The sequence below is a fragment of the Mytilus californianus genome, unplaced genomic scaffold (assembly GCF_021869535.1).
Source record: "Mytilus californianus isolate M0D057914Y unplaced genomic scaffold, xbMytCali1.0.p SCAF_6, whole genome shotgun sequence".
NCBI classification, from domain to species: domain Eukaryota; kingdom Metazoa; phylum Mollusca; class Bivalvia; order Mytilida; family Mytilidae; genus Mytilus; species Mytilus californianus.
The window spans coordinates 32,785,808-32,796,159 of record NW_026262712.1 but is presented as its reverse complement, the minus strand read 5'-3'; positions in this window follow the sequence as shown (position 1 = coordinate 32,796,159).

Here is a 10,352-nt window from a genome sequence, read left to right as displayed (position 1 = left end):
TTCTGACCTTCAATTGGAGGCCGTATGACTAATTTTACATATATCTAATTTCCATACGAGAAAATAAAAATAAATAAGACATCAAAAAGACATTACAAAACATACGTCTACCAAAAACTAAAAGTGGAATGGTCAAAAAACAAAATGAATAGACACAAAACATTTCCAAACACTACACATAAACTTAAGATTGGGCAATACGGATCCCATCAAAATCTTTATCTAATTAGTTCTAATTTAGCATGAGTATTTAGTAGTGTAGTTTCAATAAAATTGATGAGAAAACTGCTTCACCAAATTTTTACCAAAAAATTAAAAAAAAGAAGAATGAAGAACGAATAGTTTAGAGTGAAGATTGTCCCAAACATTTGACCCTACACACATATTCCTCATTATAGAGTTAAAGACAGAGTAAATTACTATTCTAACTTTGTTATGACCAAAACAAAATGTCAATATATAGGAACGGACAAATTACATTTAGTGGGAGCCTCAGTGGCGGAGTGGTCTAAGTAGTTCAACTACTGTATCATTAGCATGTTTAACAATGAGGTTGGAGTTTTAACCGCACACGTGGAAGGTGCATCCGACTCTAATGGTAGTTGAATCAGATTGTCAGTTTTCATGCCGATGGTCGGTTTTCTTTATTTCAAACTCTAATATAACCGAATGTGTACAACAAATTTTTTTAGAGGTGATCATGTTTCTGTCAGCGATCTGTCTTGATATAAATACCAAGAATGAACATTTTTATCAAGCATAGCTTCATTAAATATGCATTGGATAATATCAAAATTCTATATATCGGGATTTTTCATAGATTGAAACTTGTGCCAGTGTGTAGACAATCAACCTTTCTCCCCTCCAAGAAAAAAATCCCAAAAAAACAAAGTAAGAAAAAAACCAGCACTTACAATTTAAAGATAGAAATCATGATTCTGATTCATGATTGTCATAATTTCAAATCAGTACGCACACATGTATACCTCAGTAGTTATATGATAACAAACTAAAATTAAGGTAGTTTAACTGTATCTCGTCATCTTGGATTGTTAAATAGCAGTAAACAATCGGTCTAGTTCTTAGCTTAAATTCGTGAATTTTGAGACAGATTAGCAATTAATGTGTACGATTGTTTAATTGAATAAAGAAAAATAAATGATTCATTGGATTATTGAGACTTTTTTAACAAATACCCATTATTTGTTCTTGTTTGAATTAATTTTTCAACTTAGCTATTTAAGGGGAGATAACTCAAATAATAAAAATTTAATGAAAAAATGTTAAAGAAATTTTCATTTTCTACTTGTACCTAGAAAGCAAGTTCTTTTTATTTTCTTAAAGCATATTATAAAACCTTTCTTCTTATATTTTATTTCAAAATTCTATCTCATAGATTTCTTTTATTCTCAAATAAGTGTTTTTCATGAATAATCTATGCAAATTTGGCCAATTTTGCACGATTTGTAGCTTCAAAAATAACACGGTGACCCATATTTCTTATTATTATTTTTTTGAAAAAAAAAATCAAGGTAAAGTCTACATTTAGGCAAAGTATAAGAAAATTCTATCTCAGGAAATATATACCGATAATCCACCTTAAACTCTCTGTTGATAAATTGAGAAGTTTGTAAGATACTATGGTTCCAACTCCACATTTTAAAGTTGAGTTTAGATGAATGTAGCTATTATTTTAAGGTTGACGTAGCTCAATTCGAATTTATCTTTGTTATCCAGATCCAGATGAAGGTAATCCAGAAAACACATGCATGCAACAATATAATGTTATTCTTATGTTAAACGACTGCAAAAATATAATCTTTCACGACTATAAAAAAAAGGAGACGTGATATTACCAAAAAGACAACTATCCTACAGATAACAAATGATGTCTATCCTACAGAGTAATGATTCCTATGATAGACTGAGGTATAGAAATGTGTTCCTCTAGACATATCCTAGTCCTGCAGTAAAAAAAACAAACATTGCCATGTCAGGGTACTAATTATGGTTGATTAAGAAATGAAGGATTTACGTATTCTGTAACCAGACCCTATCTTAACCTTCCCTCTTTTTCTAGATCTAAAGGTAGAGTAAATCATCCGACCTCCATTCGGATAGACCCATTTTGTAGAACCATCTTACCTGATTTATTTATTTGTTTTTGTTTTTTGATAAACCACAAGGATTGACTGGGGTATAGAAAAATAGTTATTATGTTGTTCCCGTTCAGGAATAATGTTAACTACCCGGACACATTCTTTTGAATCCAAGCCGACCAGGCTTTGTTCTAATTCCTAAATGCCACATGCTTAGCGGAGAAGCAGCAAATATCGATTGTTAAGTTTTAAATTTGACAGGGCCGTTTTACAAATGGTCCTCAGAAAATTTTGAAATAAAAAGATCGATAAAAATGGTGATACTGTCTAGTTGGAAAGTGAACATATCATGGTTAGCTAGTACTGTCTTTTCAATAAATGTTTTGCACGAACACTAACTAATTTAAAAATAATTAGTTTTATTTTTTTTTAAATCGTAAAATGTACATTTCAAAGAAGAAACTGGTTACATTTTTGGGGTTTAACTATCATTTGGTTTTGATTACAGATTTGTACTGTTTTTACACTATTCTTAGATAATGAAATAGTGATTAAGTAGTTGCTACTCTTCGCTGTAAATGAAATAAAAGTGAGAAACGGCAAAAGTCAATTAAACAGCATCTAAACGATACAATAACATTAAAAACCATGGAAAACGGTAGGGCCAATTTACTTATTGTAACACTTAGATCTTTCGACGTACGAACAGACAGCCAGACGGACAGACAGACAGATAGACGGACAGACAGACAATGTGATTATAAGTAAGCGATTGATAGGTCTCTAATAATAGACATTTTATATAAAGCATTTAAGCATGCCATTACCGAATTTGAATATTTAATTCACAAAAAGCAAACTTGCGTTTCAGTGGTCAGGTCATTAATACAGTTAATATACTTTAATTTCCTTACAAAATGAAAACAAATAATTCATAGACGCACTATATAAGAGGGTCTGAATTGGAATACGTTATTTCTTCTTTTTTTTTTTTTTTAGACCATTTTCTCTATTTTTATTGTTTTTGCCTAATACCCTCTATTCTTTCTTTTTTCCATTATTCTGCATTTTAGGAATAAAAACACTAATGCATAGACCCATTGCTTTCTATGTTAAATTCTGCAATTTCCAGCATGTATGGCTACTTTGTCTTAAGTTCAAATAAAGTGAAAATCATTCCATGTCAAAACTATACCTGACTTGTGCTGAACATGTCAACATACGTTTAATTTCATATTAGAATGCACTGGTATCCTGAAGTTTGGTTGGACAAAAACAGGTTCTTCTGATCTGAACAACAGGGCAAATGTGCCTTCCTATAATAATTTCATAGATTTTTTTTATAATTCAAAATAAACTTTCAACAAGGGTTTTACAGTGATCCCAAGTCCTTAGGCTTTCATTTGAAACAAAAATATTTTACTTATTGACAAAGTTACAGCTATGCGTAGGAACTATTTTAAATTTGTTCGAAACGAAAGGCGAAAGATACAACACGGCCATTTAAACTTATAAGTCGAAAATAAACTGACAACGCAATAGCTAAAAAAGAAAAAGACAAACAGACAAACAACAGTTCACAAAATACAACATACTCCACATGTGGCACCCGTCGTGTTTCTCATGTTAATACAAACCCGAGAATAAGTCTAATTCCGTAGGTCACATTCGGGGAAGAGGGGACTGGATTGTAGTTACGACAATTGAAACATGGCCACTATCATCTGCGAAACGGATATTTCGTAACGGTCAACCATTTCAAGATGGTGTCCGTAAAATTTAAAATATGTACTTTCTTGTATGACTTTTTTCTGACCGGGTCCGAATTAGTGGTTCTATTCCTTCAAGGCCATCATTCTCCATTTTTTAAATTCTACCCAGACACTCATATAAATAACGTACCGTCATTTTCTATTCTTTGCTGTTCCTAAATATGGTTCAAATACTTGTCACTGGACAAACAAAAGACACTAACCTTGCCATGATTCCTAATGTGTGCCTTTATTTTCGAAGACGTATAAAACAATTTCCCTATTGAACAAATTGAAATATATAATTTTTTTTTATTTCGCTAAATTATCTTATTTGATCTGCAGACTGAAATGTTTGTCTCATAAATAGTTTAACCGTGATCATGGTGATTGTGTGTATAATTGTCTTATGATTTGAATTTAAAAGATTTGTTGATGACCAAGCAGTTACGACTTTTTAATGTAAATGAACAAAAAAGGGGAAAACTGCAAACGTCAATTTAACAGCAACTCAACAATACAGTAACACAAAAACCATGGAAATCGGTTGAAGGCAATCTTGACTTATTGTTGCACTTAGGACAGACAGACAGACAATTTATTCGTGTTATAGGGTCTACTCTGTTATTTATAGACTCGTATAATTAAAACTATCATCAGATGTACCATACACGTTGTAGATAGATTGACCGGAGCGACAAGAGCGTATTATTTACGATTCAGATATGAATAAATGAAAATGACACTCTATAGCAGTTCACACTCAAACGCAGTTTAGAAATTTGAAAAAGTGTTCATAACTTTTACAATTTGCAAATATTTTCATAATTTTTTGCAATTTGCAAATTATTTCATAGTTTTTGCAATTGCAAATGATTTCATGATTTGTGCAATTGCAAATGATTTCATAATTTTTGCAATTTGCAAACAATTTCATAGATTTTGCAATTTGCAAATGCTTAATTTTCACCTGGCCCCTTTCTCCCCTTTTCCAAAAAACAGGAAACAAAGAGACATAATTTATAGTTTCCATTTTGTCAAACAAATCAATAGTATTAAGCTTACTATTTGTACCTTTTATTGTAATCAGCTTTAAATTGTTTCAACAATGAGACACCGAGGAAAATAAAAATAATTGAACTTCAAGATTTTGAAACGTGCTGCGTGTCTATGCTGATAGATAAATACTTGTTGATAATGACATTTGTTTCTGCTGCTACAAAATTTGGTCAGGCAAAATTAAACTGTTATAAATCAAAGTGATCTGAATGTCAAACTCATACTAAATTTACCAGATCTATCTTTATTGGGTTGAATAAGGTCATTATGAGAGCTTAGAAATGCAACGCCAACCAAGATTCAGTTAGTTTAAACATATTGTATTTGCAAAATATCAGCAAAATGGATGAGACACAAGTAAATCTTACGTCTGAAGTCTTCTTCATATAACAATACAAGTATATATACAATAATAACATTATGAGCATGTAAATATTATAAGAACTGTAAATAAAAAGAAGAAAAGAACAAGAAGAATGGAAAAGGAGGAAAAGAAAAAGAAGCAAATCATGCTTTCTGTGATGATGACTTAGGTTTGCTGGTGGTGATCATGCGTGCCGTTAGCAATAACACTTTATGAAGGTACTAGAAATCTGTTAGACCTTTTAATAAAATCTTGAACATGTTTGAAAATTATGAGATTTTGTTCTAGTTTGCTTTCGTTTTCAATATCTGGAATCGTATTAATGAGATATTCTATTGTATCAAGATGATTTAAAAGATCTTATGTGTTTTGATATTTCGTAATTTTGATACAAATAAACAAAAGCTGTTGTTTCTTTCTTTTTTTATTGCGCATTAATATATTTTAATCTGTATCTAGGGCCAGAGTGGATCCAACATTTTTAGATTGCATTTGGTCACAACCCTAAAACGATGCCGAGCGGATTGAGGAGAAACAAACTTGTTTAGACAATAACAAAAAAGTCTTCCAATTTAAGGTCGTTATTGAATACTACAAGATCAACATCATGCTTCGCCACATGTAAACATAATGATTAAAAGGAGATTAAGGATAAACTTCAGTGAGGAAGCAGCCCCCAAAAATAACCAAACGACATGCGTGTCATTTGTCAGAATCATGTGATCACGAGTGCTTATTGATTTTTTATGTTGCTTTTGTCTATCTTATTAATTAATCAATTATTTAATTAACCAAGCAATCTATTAGTTAATTAATCAATTAAATGATTGATTAATTAATTAGTCATTTATCATAACTATCATTAATAAAAACACAGTAATGAAACAATGATATTTGTTCCAGAAATAACTGCCATTAATATGGTGTGTACCTTCAATTTATCTGGCCTCAGGACAATTTATTTAAAAAGATTGTCAAAGGTTTTGTTGGTCCATTCAAAGATTTCTTGTGCTAAAACCTGCTTTTGTTTGTTTCGTTATGTCCAAGCAATACACATTATCGCCATTTAGTCCAATCCGGAAAAAACAGTCGCGTAGACAACTTCCTGTTTGGGTCATCCGGCGCCAAAACAAAGGTCATCAGGATCCCGGAACGAGCTGTTGGAGGAAAACATTTAGAAAGCGAATACTTTGAAACTTTGAAAGATTATGATCCACTTTTTCAAAACTCAAATTAAAGTAAAAAAAATATTTTGTTTGAAGTTTTTACGATGGTTTAAACAGCTAGGTCTCTTTAAAAAGTATTATGCATTATACATTGTTTAAACAGGGCCCCAGATAGCCTCAACTGGATGAAAAAGTTGTGTAATTTCAGAACTTACCCGGAATGGAATAAAAAGCGACAAGGTGTATATAGCTCGACTAAAACATGTACAAACAGCTGTTTTATAGCTCATACCTTAACATTCTTTTTTCATTAATTCATAGAAATAATTTGGTAGAAGCAATAGTCCATACGCAATAATAAAATTCCAATGTATTGTATGTATATAGATTCTACCACTGCATCGAGTGTGATACGATATTTATCCACTCGAGACAGTTAAATTTTCAAATTTAAAACGCGAGGCTCGCCGAGCGTTTTAAATATTTAAAATTTAACTGTTGAGAGTGGATAAATATCGTATTACACGAGATTTGGAGGTGGAATCTGTTTCTCTAATGATTTTCAAATAATACGCAGGCAAATTTATTCCTTCTTTTCGAATGATCTGCAAAAAGATGTGTTCTTTCTATGTGACGTCATCAGGCATGGTCGCCTTTTTTCATGCCGTCACAATAGGAAATTCTGAGGAAAGCAAGAAAATTCGACGTCATAATCGAATTTTAACCAATGAAGAACTGTGTTCAAACGAACCACACGTTGATTAAATTTTTTTTATACAATGGGTGCAGAAAGGGGTAAATTGACGAAGAATTAGAGAAACATGTTAATAACTTCATCTACTTCTATTTCCTGTTTCTCCATAATTTAAACAAACGAACTTTGCACAAGAATAAGGAAATATTGGTTGACTCCAACAATTGATATATTATTTCTGTTTTATGAGATTTGTCATTGTAATGAATTCTCAACAAAAAAATATATTCTCACGAACAAATTTTATCAACACTTCAAAAATGCTGTGAAAAACCTAGATCTAAGAATAGGTTTTAAATTGTGGTAAATGTTCATTTTGTTCAATCTTATAAAAAAACATGTGTGTATATACTCCAAAATTCGATATATGCTATTTACGTCCTTTTTTTTTTTAAGAGTAATTAGTGTATGAAGCCGGGATGTTTACATTCCAAATGTAGAGAGCTTTGACATCTTGATGCAACTGAATGTCTTGAAGCCCTTATTATTGAGCTTTCGTATTATATTTTAAGTCACCTGGTACAAAAAGGCGAATTTGAGATTTTGCAGTCAATCAAATGTCATTCGTTGGTTGTCTGTCATCGTCGATCTTTAACTTTTACAAACATCTTATCTACAACTACCGTGCCAACTCGACCCAAACTTGGCCACAATCATCACTGATGCATCCTTCTTAAACAAATGTGATTGTCCGATGATTCCGTCTACCAGTAGGGCCGCAAATTCTAAATAATGAAACATACATGTAGGTGTTATACGTAACCAGTATATCCGTGAAAACCATTTAAGACGGAGAACATCTTGGAGAAAAAAATGTTTAGAATGTCATGTTCTAACTACTGTCTTAATTGTCATACGATTCTGTATAGCAGTTATTGCCTATGAATGAAGACTGTTTCAAGTTTTTATTATTTTATGTTGGGCTATTATGTTGTAAACTACAATAGATAGAGCAAATTTTAAAGTGCACAGTTAAATGATATGCAAATAAGATCTGCAAATACGTCAACTGACCTAAATCGGCATGTAACTATATCCCTCCTGAATAAGTCGGTTTAAAGGTTTGGCTAACCTTTGAGGTGAATGACGATATGTTTGTGTCTTGTTTAGATTATTATCATAAAAGATGAGATGTGAAATACCCAAACGTATAAGAAGTCTGCACGTTCATCTATATTAACGAATGACGTCCTTGTACCGATGATGAAATTTAGTGAATGTTTTGACAAGTTTGTGATATTGAAAACCCTGTTGTAATAATTTTTAGTAATACAGATATTTCTTTCGTTAAAATCAAATACGTTGTTACATTTACGTGCGTATCGAACAAGTTGAGTTATGTAAACACCATAAGATGGTGCCAAGGGAACGTCACCATCTAGAAATGGAAGGAAATGAAAAATCATCTCTTTTATCGTGAATTTTAGTATCAAGCTTCCAGTTGTAGATATAGATATCAAGATCCAGGAAAGGGCAGTGTTCATTGTTAGTATTAGCTTTATTCAAAGTCAGCTGAACAGGATACATCTCTTTAGTGTACATACTGAAGTCGTCATTATTGAGAGCCAACATATCATCCAAATATCTAAAAGTGTTATTACATTTTTGTATTAGATGTTGTTTCGATGGGTCTTTGCTGATTTTTGTCATAAATTGTAACTCATAACAATACAGAAACAGGTCCGCAATAAGTGGTACACAGTTAGTCCCCATTGGGAATTCCGATAACTTGACGATACAAGGATCTCCATAGCGAACAAAAATGTTATGTGGTAAAAATTAAAGGGCAGTTATCGCATCAAAGCAAGTCTTATTGACATAGTTCTTTTGTTGCTGTTACTAAAAATTGACCTAAAAGAGTTTCAACATATATTTTCGCATTTTGACTTTTTAAATGCCCATTTAATTAGGTATGTGATTTTTTTTTAATGAGATTATTACTATGTATTTGATAGACTTTATGCATATCGAACTACTATAAGATTGATTCAACTACTGATTGGTTGTTCCTAGGATTAATTAGTCTTTTGTTTCGAAAACCGTATTTGGCTCCCCTATTGGCAACTCTTAACACACCTGCTAATTTCTAAAAGCCTAAAAAAGTAAATCATTAATTTTTCATATCCACAAAATTCCCTTTCTTTAATATGTTTAATTGTTTTTTGGCTGGTTTGTTGGTATTAAACGCCATTTCCAGGTACCTTGCGTATATCACAGCGACATGTGTATTGAAAGAAACCGGACTACCCGGATAGACCATTAAACTTCGTGGCCCTCCCTGTCAATAAAAAATGAGGGCTGCCTCAATAAACTTTAAATGGGAGTCGAGCACACCTCGTAATCAGCACAGTTTAAACTCACAATCTCAGTATTATCATACCCAGTGGCAAATATATCATGAATATTCAGCATCAGAACACAAAATAAAAAAGTTACACCATTGGTAAGCCTGTAAGGTAAATCGACCAGGATGAAAGACGGAACATTTTGACTGTTACTAGAAAATGTAATTATAATTGACAGACGGATTTTAAAAAGGGGGACTCACCAAAAACAACGTTAGGGTGGGATTTGTTAAAAGTATATGCATTACATTTGTAACCATATATTTGACTACATAAGGGCGAGGGGTCGGCCCCCGGTTTCCCCTATATCCGCATCTGGATAGTGACAGCAACTTTGCCTTGTATCAGGCCACCTACGGACTCCTCACAGAGTTATAACAATAGTTTTTAACGTGCAGAGAGCATTCAACTCACCCTACACGAGACAACGTATTAAACGTCTCCAGTCCGATCGGACGTAACTACGAATATTTGCATTCCGTACAGCTAAACAGACGCCCCATTTTAGCAGGAGTTTATTGCCGGAACGGGATAACCATATCACTATACTTCAGTCACCATTGGGAATAATGTGTTATGTCGTGATGTTGATATTCATCACTGTATATGAACTGCTTATACCTTCCTTATTTGTTATACACTATGATCCTTAAAGATTTTAAACATATTTTTCATTTTGCATATCTATTCAAATTTAATCAAGTTTTTTTTTAATCTTAAAAGTATTCGAAACTTTTGCTTTCAGGAACTACTACCATTAAGCAATGTGTCCATATTTTTTCATATTTCAAAAAAGTAATTTTCTTCACAAACG